This window comes from Rutidosis leptorrhynchoides, chromosome 6 (genome assembly GCF_046630445.1).
Source record: "Rutidosis leptorrhynchoides isolate AG116_Rl617_1_P2 chromosome 6, CSIRO_AGI_Rlap_v1, whole genome shotgun sequence".
Classification (NCBI taxonomy): domain Eukaryota; kingdom Viridiplantae; phylum Streptophyta; class Magnoliopsida; order Asterales; family Asteraceae; genus Rutidosis; species Rutidosis leptorrhynchoides.
In genome coordinates this window covers 247,958,117-247,971,556 of record NC_092338.1, presented here as the reverse complement: position 1 = coordinate 247,971,556, position 13,440 = coordinate 247,958,117, and positions in this window count along the sequence as shown.

Here is a 13,440-nt window from a genome sequence, read left to right as displayed (position 1 = left end):
CATGCTTCTTTATGTTGCATGTTAGCCGCTTTTTCTAAATCACGAAGTCCAATATTCGGATATATTGAGTCAAAATAATTTCTTAACCCATTGCGTAAAATAGCATTTGGGTTCCATGCAATATATGCGTCAAAGTAAACACATCGTAACTTATGGATTTCCCAATGTGATATCCCCCATCTTTCGAACGAAAGCCTTTTATAAACCAAGGCATTCTTGGAACGTTCTTCGAATGTCTTACAAACTGATCTCGCCTTAAATAGTTGTGCGGAGGAATTCTGACCGACTCTAGACAAGATTTCATCAATCATGTCTCCGGGTAGGTCTCTTAAAATATTGGGTTGTCTATCCATTTTGTGTTTTTATACTGTAAAATAGACAAGAGTTAAAAATAGTTGTATTTGTCTATCCATATTAGGGGAACATCATATATCCATTTTGGGTTGTCTATCCACTGAATATCCTATTAGTTTTTAAAAAGAAAGAAAAATTACATAAGTTATCCAATTAATAGACTTTTCTGATTTTGCCCACGTTTCGAATAGCCAAAAGATGTAGTAGAGGGGCAGGATTCGTTTGGTCTCAATATAATTGAGTACTGTTTGGCTCCAATAACCCGGTCCACGTACAAATCCAACTATTACTACAAACCAAAATTTTTTGATGTCTATCAATTTAACCACTTAAAACAATTTTTCGTTTGAAATTTAAAGAAATATTAGATAAAAAATAGAGAAAATTCTAAGTCCTAAAAACTAGAATGGCGAGAAATAAGAGAGAAAAAGAGCGCGTCGAAAAATGTCGGTGAATAAAAGATAAGAAAGTAGCGCGTCGAAACTTAAAAAGAAACTAAAATTTGTAGCGTCGTAAAATTCTAAAGCACCAAAATCTTTGTCTAAGAAAAAGCACTTAAGGAATTTTAGGGCAAATCTTAAAAATCTAGAAATAAAATAACTACGGCAAAAAAGTATGTCTTAAATTAAATACGAGCGAAAAAAATTTAAAAATATTACAAGAAACGATTAAAAAGGTACGAAATATATAAAATAAAACTAAAGTTTATGAAAATATAATTTTTATAAAAATATAATTTTTATATTATTTATTTTAGAAAACTATTAATTTTATAATTTATTAAAACTTAATATAACTTAAAAAATACAAATTAAAATAAAACTAAAACTAATTTTATTTAATTAAAACCCTAATTATTAATAATAATAAAATTTTAAACCCTAATTTCGTATTAATTGCAGTCCTAGGTTTGACCTGTCAGAAGACCTCCGCGAGTGCGGTATGGTCCAGTTCAAATGCTCCGCGAGTCGCGGAGGGTTCAATTTCAGCTCAAAAGGGGTCGATTTTTACAGGTTCAGTTTTTTTATATATTTTTATTATTATTATTTTTTTACTTTTTATATTATACATAAAATATAAATATAACTTAAATAAAAATTTAATTTTAAAACTAAAATAAAAATACTTATAAATATTATAAACTCTTAAAAATATAAATGTATTTTTCTTTCTTTTTGAATTTTTATATTTTTATTATTTTTAAAACTTATATTTATAAAAATAACTTAACAAAAACTTTTATAAATTTTTTTTTTATTTTTAGCGTTGCGCTTTCGGCGTTTATGTTCCACGGCAGCGGCGCCAAAAATACTTGATGTTATGCGAGTAGTATATGAAATAGTGTATATTTTACTAGGAAAAACCATTAAATACGATACAATTTTATACAAGATATTTATTTATTTATAGAATGGATATACCTAAACCTTGCTACAACACTTATAGGCAGTGTACCTAATCCTACAGTAGTGTAGTTTTTAGTAAGTCCGGTTCGTTCCACAAGAAAATCTTTAAACAAAACTTAACGCTATATTAGTTTTAATTTATAAAAATACAAATATATATATAAGTAATATTATTATTATAAAGGGGGATTTTTACCGTTTAATGACCGGTTTGTCGATTTTTAAAACTTTAGTCGCAGTTAAAACCTAATGTAAAATATTAAATAAATAAAAGACTTAATTTAAAGCGTAAAGTAAATAACGATAATGAAATTGCGAATAATAAAAGTGCGATAAAATAAAATTACGATAATTAAAAAGTGCGATAATTAAAAGTGCAATTAAATACAATGACAATAAATAAAAATGTGATAATTAGAAGTGCAATTAAATACGAAAATAAAGGAATTATGCTTATTTAAACTTCCGTAATCATGATGTTTGACGTGTTGATTTTAGTTTATTCCCATGGGTTAATTGTTCTTTGTCCTGGATTATTCAATTTGTCCATCTGGTTTTTGTCCATAACAGTCCATCAGTCATAAATATAAAGTGCGAGTATCCTCGTCAAATTATCCTTATACCCGAAGTTAAATATTCCAACTAATTGGGGATTTAAACTGTAATAAGGTTTTAATACTTTGTTTAATAATTACACCAGGATATCAACTGCGTGTACCCAAGGTTTTGATACTTTGTTAACAATTACACCAAGTGTCCTTGTATATAATTTCACCCCTGTTTTAATAATTCTAGTGACTATTAATCCATTCCCGCGTCCGGTTAAATGAACAATTATTCGTACATATAAATACCCCGCCCATCGTGTCCGATCGAGTGTATATGGTTATTTATAGATACGTCCAATTGTAAATCTTTATGTTAAAATTAACAAACTATCATTTAGTTAAACAAAAATAAAGCCCATTCATAGCCCATAGTCTAATTTTCACAAGTGTCGTTCTTTTGTCTAAACCCCAATTATGGTACAAAGCCCAATTACCCAATTTTAATATTTTTAGCCCAACATCATGATTACTTCGGCTTAAATAAGCATAATAATAACTTAGCTACGAGACATTAAATTAAAAAGGTTGAACATAACTTACAATGATTAAAAATAGCGTAGCGTTGCACGGACAGAATTTCGACTTACACCCTTACAACATTCGCTAACATACCCTTATTATTAGGATTAAAATTAAAATTAAAATTAAAATTATAATATATATATATATATTTTTACATATGATGAAAAGAAAATAAAGTAAATAATCCGTCGAATTGCATGGCCTTTTATAGGTGGATTTCTGATTTTGTGGGCTCCGCGAGTGTGACTTTTTGGGCTTTATAAGCTCCGTGAGTGCGGAGCTGTGGAATCCAGCTCACACAAGTTTGGCTCCTAGCTTGCCGACGGATTTTATTATATAAATATAATATAAATATATAATTTATATAATTAATTATATATTATATTATATTTATATACATAATTAATTTGTAACATTCGGTCCGTTGCGTCGTACGTTGAAAGTTGGTTCATGTCTCGATTCCGGATTTTTGAACGTCCTTTCGTATAATTTAATATCTTGTACTTTGCGTTTTGCGTCTTGTACTCTTGTAATTTTGAGACGTTTCTCATCAATAATTTGAACCTCTTTGCTTGTACTTTGTACTTTTTAGCTTTTTGGTCGTTTGCGTCTTCAATTCGTCGAATCTGTCTTTTATTCAGTGGATATTCAGTGGATAGACAACCCAAAATGGATATATGATGTTCCCCTAATATGGATAGACAAATACAACTATCTTCACCACCTTTTGTACGTTCACCACCTGTAACTCGATCAAGACATCTAGCAAATATTGTCGCCATTGATTTTTCTTCAGAATTATCAACCAGTCGACCAAGTACTCCAATTCAAATTTCCGATAATCCATTTTTTGAACCTGACCTCACAATTGAGAATCCGGAGAATATTCAAGGACAATTCATAGATCTTGAACCATTAATTTTTCCTCCGGAACCACCAATCATTCAAACAGAGATTGTTGAGGAATGAACCATTAAATCAGAATCCTCTAGTGATTCAGATTCAACAAATTCAATCATGGAAAATCTGGAACCTTTAAGTATGGAAGACCGAATGAGAACTAAACGCACTGGCCAAGGTCACGCAATTACTCATCCAGACATTAATGCGCCAGATTATGAAATCAAAGGACAAATTCTACACATGGTAACTAATCAATGCCAATTTTGTGGTGCACCGAAGGAAGATCCAAATGAACATCTTCGTACCTTTAATAGGATCTGCACTCTATTTAAAATAAGAGAAGTGGAGGATGAACAGATATATCTCATGTTATTTCCCTGGACTTTAAAGGGAGAAGCCAAAGATTGGTTAAAATCGTTACCTGAAGGGGCGATTGATACATGGGACGTTTTAGTTGAAAAATTTCTTAAACAATTCTTTCCAGCATCTAAAACCGTGAGACTTCAAGGAGAAATTGTTACGTTCACACAAAAGCCAAATGAAACTCTATATGAGGCATGGACCAGATCTGGAAAGTTATTGAGAGGATGTCCGCAACATGGTTTAGACACTTGTCAAATAGTACAAATATTCTACCAATGATGCGACATCACTACAAGGAAAGACATCGATATAGCAGCTGGTGGTTCCATTATGAAGAAAACAGAAACTAATGCTTACAAAATTATTGATAACACTGCTTCCCACTCACATGAGTGGCACCAAGAAAAAGATATCGTTATATCATCTAAAGCAGCTAGAGCCGATTCTAGCCATGACTTAGATTCCATTTCCGCAAAGATAGATGCTGTCGAGAGACGAATGGAAAAGATGATTAAAGATATCCACTCAATACGAATTAGTTGTGAGCAGTGTGGAGGACCACATTTAACAAAAGATTGTCTCAGTATTGAACTAACAATGGAATAAAGAGAGAATGTTTCATACATAAACCAAAGGCCTGGAAATAATTATCAGAATAATTATCAACCGCCAAGACCGATTTACAACCAAAACCAGAATTATAACCGAAATGTTCCATACAACAACCAACAAGGTCCAAGTAATCAACAAGTATCTAATAATACTTACAATCCGCAAAGACCTAATTTTCAAAACAAACCACCACAAACCGATGATAAAAAGGCGAATTTAGAAGATATGATGACGAAGCTAGTTGAATCTCAAACACAGTTTTTCACATCTCAGAAACAAACCAATGAACAAAATGCTCAAGCATTTAGAAATCAACAAGCTTCTATTCAAAATCTGGAACAAGAAGTAAGTAACCTAGCAAGGTTAATAGGTGAAAGAAAACCGGAAAGTCTACCTAGTGATACAAATGCTAACCCCCGGAATGAAACAGCTAAAGCCATTACCACAAGGAGTGGTATTAGACTTAAACCACCTGAAATACCTGTAATTTCTGATGAAACTATTCCTACTCTACAAGAACCACAACCTGATCAAGATAAAGAAAAAGAACCGATAGTTGAAAAGGTTAATGAAGATAACACAGTTAAAGCTAAACCTTATGTTAAACCATACCAACCACCACTTCCTTACCCGAGTAAAATGAAAAAAGAGAGACTTGAAGCCGAGCAATCCAAATTCTTGGATATGTTTAAACAGATAAATGTAAATCTTCCTTTCATTGATGTGATTTCAGGAATGCCTAGATATGCTAAATTTCTGAAAGATCTAATCACGAATAGAAAGAAAATGGAAGAGCTCTCAGCCGTTACTATGAATGCTAATTGTTCAGCAGTGCTGTTGAATAATATACCAGAAAAACTATCTGATCCAGGAAGTTTCACAATTCCATGTTTTCTGGGTAGTCTTAGTTCAATAGAAGCATTGGCAGACTTAGGTGCTAGTATAAATTTAATGTCGTATTCACTATACGCTAAACTAGACCTTGGAGAATTGAAACCAACAAGAATAAGCATACAACTAGCCGATAGATCAGTAAAATATCCTAGAGGGATAATGGAGAACATGCTAGTTAAAGTTGGTACTTTAGTATTTCCAGTAGATTTTGTTGTTCTGGACATGGAAGAAGATTCTCAAGTTCCTCTCATATTAGGAAGACCATTCTTAAACACGGCTAAAGCAATGATAGACGTGTTCGGTAAGAAACTGACCCTAAGTATAGAGGACGAGAGTGTTACCTTTTCAGTTGATAGAGCCATGCAACAACTGCAATCTGCAGATGATACATGTTATTATCTTCAAACTATAGAATCACATGCAGAATTGTTAGAAGAATTTCCAGAATTACATGGAACAGGAGAATGTTCTTTAGGAGAAGGAACTGAACCAATTGATGAAACTGAAATGTTAGCTACACTTATGGCTAATGGATATGAACCAACAACAGAAGAAATTCAAATGCTAAAAGAAGAAGACAGATATCGATACAAATTATCAATAGAAGAACCACCGACATTAGAGTTAAAGCCACTTCCAAACCATTTGGAATATGCTTATTTACATGGTGAATCTGAATTACCTGTAATAATATCGTCTTCTCTTACTGAAAAGGAAAAATCTTAGCTCTTTTCTGTGCTAAAAGCTCATAAACCAGCCATTGCATGGAAAATTCATGATATTAAAGGAATAAGTCATTCGTATTGCACACATAAAATCCTTATGGAAGAAGGTCATAAAACGTATGTGCAACACCAACGAAGACTAAATCCTAATATGCAAGATGTTGTTAAGAAAGAAATTATTAAACTGCTTGATGTATGTTTAATTTATCCAATCTCTGATAGTCCATGGGTAAGCCCAGTTCAATGCGTACCTAAGAAGGGTGGCATGACTGTCATCACAAATGAAAAAAATGAGCTTATTCCTACTAGGACTGTAACAGGATGGCGTGTATGTATTGATTATAGAAAATTAAATGACGCCACCAGAAAAGATCACTTTCCCTTACCTTTCATTGATCAAATGTTGGAAAGATTAGCCGAAAATAGTTACTATTGTTTTCTTGATGGTTTTTCCAGATATTTTCAAATTCCAATAGCACCCGAGGACCAAGAGAAAACCACATTCACGTGCCCTTATGGTACTTTTGCTTACAAACGCATGCCATTTGGACTTTACAACGCCCCTGCAACCTTTCAAAGGTGCATGATGGCGATTTTTCACAACATGATAGAAGAATGCATGGAAGTTTTCATGGATGACTTTTCAGTCTTCGGTGATACTTTTGAATCATGTCTAGTTAATCTTGAACGAATGCTTATTAGATGCGAACAATCAAATCTAGTACTTAATTGGGAGAAATTCCATTTCATGGTTAAAGAAGACATCTTTCTTGGACATAAAATTTCAAAGGAAGGAATTGAAGTGCATAGAGCTAAAGTAGATGTAATTGCTAAACTTTCACATCCCACCAATGTTAGAGGAGTTAGGAGTTTTCTAGGGCATGCCAGTTTTTACCGACGTTTCATAAAAGATTTTTCTAAAATTGCCACTCCTATGAATAAACTCCTAGAAAAGGATGCTCCATTTATCTTTTCAGATGAATGTATCAAATCTTTTAATATACTTAAAGAAAAACTCACTAATGCGCAGATCATGATAACTCCAAATTGGAATCTACCGTTTGAATTTATGTGCGATGCAAGTGATTTTGCAATGGGAGCCGTTTTAGGACAAAGGATTGAAAAACAATTTCAACCTATATATTATGCTAGTAAGATGTTACAAGGAGCACAAACAAATTACACAACTACTAAAAAAGAACTCCTTGCTATTGTCTTTGCTTTTGATAAATTTCGTTCATATCTCGTTCTAGCTAAAACAGTGGTCTATACTGATCATTCTGCTCTTAGATACCTATTTTCAAAACAAGATGCTAAACCAAGATTAATCCGTTGGATCTTACTCTTACAAGAGTTTGATATTGAAATCCGAGATAAAAGAGGAGCAGAAAATCTCGCCGCTGATCATCTTTCTCGTCTTGAAAATCCTGAATTAGAAGTTCTAAATGAATCGGCCATACAAGACAACTTTCCTGATGAATATCTATTGAAGATAGATTATAATGAAATTCAATGGTTTGCAGACTATGCAAACTATTTAGTATGTGGATTCCTTGAAAAAGGATTGTTGTACCAAAAACGAAAGAAATTCTTTAGTGATATAAAACACTATTTCTGGGAAGATTCACATTTGTTTAAAAGTTGTCCCGATGGAATAATACGCCGATGTGTATTCGGAGATGAAGATAGTCAAATATTAAACCATTGTCACACAGGACCAACAGGAGGGCATTATAGGCCTCAAATCATAGCAAGAAAAGTTTATGATGCTGGATTCTATTGGCCTACAATTTACAAAGACGCACACCTTCTTTGCAAATCCTGTGATGCATGTCAAAGGGCTGGAAAAATAAGTCAACGTGATGAAATGCCACAAAATGTCATTCAAGTATGTGAAGTATTTGACATTTGGGGTATTGACTTTATGGGTCCATTTCCAAAATCTCATAATAATCTATATATTCTCGTAGCCATTGATTATGTATCTAAATGGGCGGAAGCACAAGCTCTCCCAACTAATGATGCACGAGTTGTAGTCAACTTTTTAAAACGCCTTTTTGCTAGGTTTGGAACACCGAAAGCTTTAATAAGTGATCGGGGTACTCATTTTTGTAATAATCAACTTGAGAAAGTTCTTAAAAGATATGGAGTAACTCATAAAATCTCCACTGCTTATCATCCACAGACAAGTGGACAAGTTGAAAATACCAACCGAGCATTAAAACGTATTCTAGAGAAAACCGTAGGATCAAATCCGAAGGAATGGTCCATTAAATTGGAGGATGCACTCTGGGCTTTTAGAACAGCCTACAAAACTCCAATTGGAACCACACCTTTTAGACTCGTTTACGGAAAAGCATGTCATCTTCCAGTTGAAATTGAACACAAAGCATTTTGGGCTTTGAAGACATGTAATCTTGATTTACATGAAGCTGGACATCTACGATTAAGTCAACTAAACGAATTAGAAGAATTAAGACAAGAAGCATACGAAAATTCGTTAATCTATAAGGAAATAACGAAGAAATAGCATGATAAAAGAATCAGAAGTTCAACAGAATTTAAAGAAGGAGATAGAGTTCTTCTTTTCAATTTACGATTCAAGCTATTTCCTGGAAAATTTAAATCAAGATGGTCTGGACCATTCATAGTCAAAAGAGTTTTCTCATACGGAACAGTAGAATTGATAAATTCAAATGGGATTGAATTTAAGGTTAATGGTCACAGAGTTAAACATTACATAGATAGTCCAATGGAAGTTGACAACGAAGTTAATCACAATTTCGACACCACAACTAACTAAGTGTGGGGAGAATCAAGTTTTTAAAGGATAATATGTATTTCTGTTAGAGTTAGATTTTCTGTTTTCGTGTAGTTCTCGAAAATGGAACCCGAATGGTCTTTCCCTAGCAGACCCTAAAGAACTAGTCTTCTCCCCCCATTCTGAATTTTTATTTTTTTAGGTTTTACGAGATGAAGACTTCCTGTGAATTAAACCATGGTCTAATGCAACACGCTTTGATCGCTAAACGTAATAATGACACCCTTTTAAGTGAAATAGTATCATTAATCAGAAGTAAATTGGACGGAGTAAGAAAAGAATCCAGATACGAAAATAATAAGTTACAATTTGGTAAAGGAAAATCAAAATCCGCAGCGAAAAGGAGAGCACAACACCTTGAAAGATGTCACAAATGCGGAAAATGGTCACACGAAGGAAAATGTTCGACGAATCAGACATATTCCAATACCGAATTCATTACTTTATGCAGAGACGGACCGTTCATATGTTTAGAAGAAAAAACATTGAATGCTCGAGGTTACGCCTATGTAGCTATGGAAAATCAATTAGTCCGACTATCTTATGAGTGGGCTAGAGCATATCACTAAGAAATCTATTTCACAGGTAAGTTTGTACAGTTTTTATTTTTAATTTTATTTTTAACCATTTGATAATAAACGCTAATTTGTTCGCTATAAAGTATTAAATTGGTATTCGATAAAATTAGGTCTTGCGACCGAAATTATTGATATCATACAAAAATTTATTACATCACTGCAAAATTTACCGTTTATTCTTAAGGTATAAATATCTTTAACCAATCAACCCAAAATATTTCAAAAATTCGTCATGAGTTAAACTAGGTTATGGAACCGAAATTACTTTACCGAAAAGAGGGGCGTATATTTTTGATAATATTTGATTGATTAAAGTGGGATAAAAGACCAAAAAGATTTTTAATTTTATTTTTACTTTGTTTTTAAAATTAATATTAAAATAATATTGTAAACTTGTTAAAATTAATATATAATTAAAATTGTAAATATTTGAAAAATTAATATTTTGAAAACAAAATTATAATTTAAGTTTGGTGTGAATTTTTAATATGAATTTTTTATTTTATGCATTTTAAATTTAAGTTTGGTGTAAATTTAAAAACAAAAATTTACTTTATTTTGCTAAGTTAAAAATATGATTTTTAAAATTCGTCGTGAGTTGAAAACTAGGTCGTTGAACCGAAATTGCTTTACCCGAGGGAGGGACGAGAACTTTTATTATCATTATTTTTAATCTTATTGAACTAAAGTATGCCAAAAACAAAAACAAAAAAAAAAAAAACCAAAAATCTTTGCTTTTAAAACCGCGCTTTAAATTGATAAATTTTAAAATATTGTCGAGGGACGGACTAGGACAACGATCCGAAACGCCCTCGCTCCTAAAGGAAAACAAAATTTTTAGAATTTAATTAATTAAATGTTTTAAAAAGTTATAAGGTTTTATAAAAAAAATAAAAAATTAGCCGCAATTCGCGGTGCTTTGTGGGTTCCCACCACCGCACTCGCGGAGCTTAGAAAATCCAGAAAAAATATAACTGGTCGAACAGACCAGTTTGTACACCAACCACACCAATTTTCTGCAAAAAAACCCACGAAAAACACTCCCAAATTCGTGATTTTTCACCATTTTTCATCAAATCTTTCATAAAATTACAATGAGGAGACTATTATCAAGGAATTACTCAAGGAAATCGACTGAAAGGGGTGAATCTTCATCCCAGGCTCGCAATGCTCCTCCAGAAGATGCAGATAAACAGGAAATTAATAACCAATACCGAAAGATATGCCTCACCCAATTGTTTTATATTCAAACATTCATGAGGCAGATTTACATCCGAATTTGAGATTTAATAGATATTGGATAGACTATCCAAAATATCAAAAGAACCTACACAACCTTGTGTCTAATAATGTTGAGGTACCCAGAGTTATAGATTGGGAACCATTAGAGGTAGTGGAATTGGTCGAGTCAATCAGGGAATTACTTACTCAAAGGTATGGTAATTCTACTTTTAGTGATTGGGTAAGTTTATTCAACATGCGTAGACCTGTGTATAGAGAATGGTGTATAGAGTTATTATGTACTATTGAAATAAATGATCGGGTAGATACTTTAACCGATCGTAGTTTTCTTAGATTTTTATCAGGAGGGGAGATGTGCCATATGTCTTTACTAGATATGGCTCGGGCTTTACATATATATACGCCCGAGGAGCTAGCATCTTATGATTGTCAGAGGTTAATAGTTTATGGTAGGAGGGTGGATGAGAATTTTGATACGAATGACGTATGGAGTAGGATGACTAGCCATCGCCGATTCCAGGGGGGATTATACTCTTATCTTGATATTGATAGAGCTGAATTAAGAGTAATCCATAGGTTTTTAGCCAATTCGATTACACAACGAGGTAAGAATAAGGAAAAGGTAAATGAACAGGATTTGTTTTACCACATGTGTATTCGAGACCCACAGAGCACTGTAAGTATACCTTTTTGTGTGGGTTATTATTTATTGACTATGGTTAGGGGTATGAGGCGTGGTAGCATAATAGGAGGTGGTATATTTATTACTTTAATTGCTGAATATCTTGGTGTGGATAGAAGTCGGAGGGGGGGGGGAATATTAATGGCAGAACCAGAACCTCGCGATAGAATAGATTTGCGTGTTTATCATGGTGCTAAGGTCTTAAAGAAACGAAACAACGCGGCAGCACGTTATGATGGCAGGCATCCATAGGTTGAGAGAGATCAACAGCAAGGTTAACCGGGAGGGGGTAATCCAATGACGGAAATACAAATTTTTATGGCTCGACACGAGTATGAAATGGCTAGACAAAAAGCATTTCAAGATTGGCAGTATCATCAAAGCCAAATCATAAGTCATTGTACACACGTAGGTAGAGACTACATTCCTACCATTATGCCCGAATTTGCTCCTTGGACTTTAGAGAGCTGACCACCATATCCTACATATGACCCGGCCCAAGCATTTTACAGCATCTATGGATATGCTTGGGATCCATACTGGAACCATCCTCCTCATCCGTAATTTTCTATTTTTGTTTATTTTATTGTAATGTTACTAATTCTTAATTTTCTTATTTCTTATTTCTTATTTTATTATTATAATAGCTTTTATAATTTTCTAACTTTATTAGATTTTAATAATTTTTGAATGTGGTGTGAAAACCCAACTTCAAAAATATGTATATATGTGTTTGTAGTTTATCTCATGTACAAAACAGGGTAAAACAGCGCATTTTCAAAGACTGGCATTAAGTTCAGCAAAAGCTAGTACTTTTGACGACAAAAATGAAAAACAAATGTGATGTAACAACAAGACAGAATGAACAAATGATGTGCACCATTTATCATTCAGCAAACAAACGCCAATATGTTTGGAAACTATGGTAAAATTTAATTATTTTTCTACGCTAATCACCCTCAATAATTTAAATTGTTACTAATTTCTTGCAAATGAGGGCATTGCAAGATCTTAAGTGTGGGAAGGGGTTAAATTCTTTCTGATTTTTAAAATTTTTAACTTAAACACTTGGTTATCATTAAAAATACTAGTAACGTAGTAGTTATATTAGAATCTAGTGCTTTCTGATAACAAAGAACAGCCATAGTCTTATATACTGACTACCCACTTCTAGTAAAATGTTTCAAAATTTTCAATTAAATGAATTCAAAATCATGTTTATACATATTTATGAACGATAAAACTAGGTGTTAACACTGAAATTATTGTTACCTCGGAAAGGACATAAATTGAGAAACAAACCAAAATGTTAGAATTCATTTAAAATGGAATAGAAGAAAATAAAAAGGCAAATAAAAGAAAATAAAAGCCAAGTGTGGGAAAATTTACCAAGTTATTTAAAACATAAGTCACATATTTTTGTAACAAATAATTGAAGATACTTTTGCTTTGGACTAAACTAAACAGTTTTACCCGATTTACTGTAAGAAAAATGGATCTACACGATGAATCAATTCCATCATTAAAAGGAAGTAAAGTCTTCCGAAAAAGAAACGCGCTTCTTGATTTAGGTCATGAAGTTGTCGTCCAGACCAGCTGTAGGTTGACGAAAAATCTAGAAAAGTCATCTCTAAAATCAGGAGGAAATCCACGGACCTCAGCATCAAACAGGGTCGCCAAGTGGTCAGACTTATCCTAACCATGAGAGGATCTGTCTTATAAAATGGGAA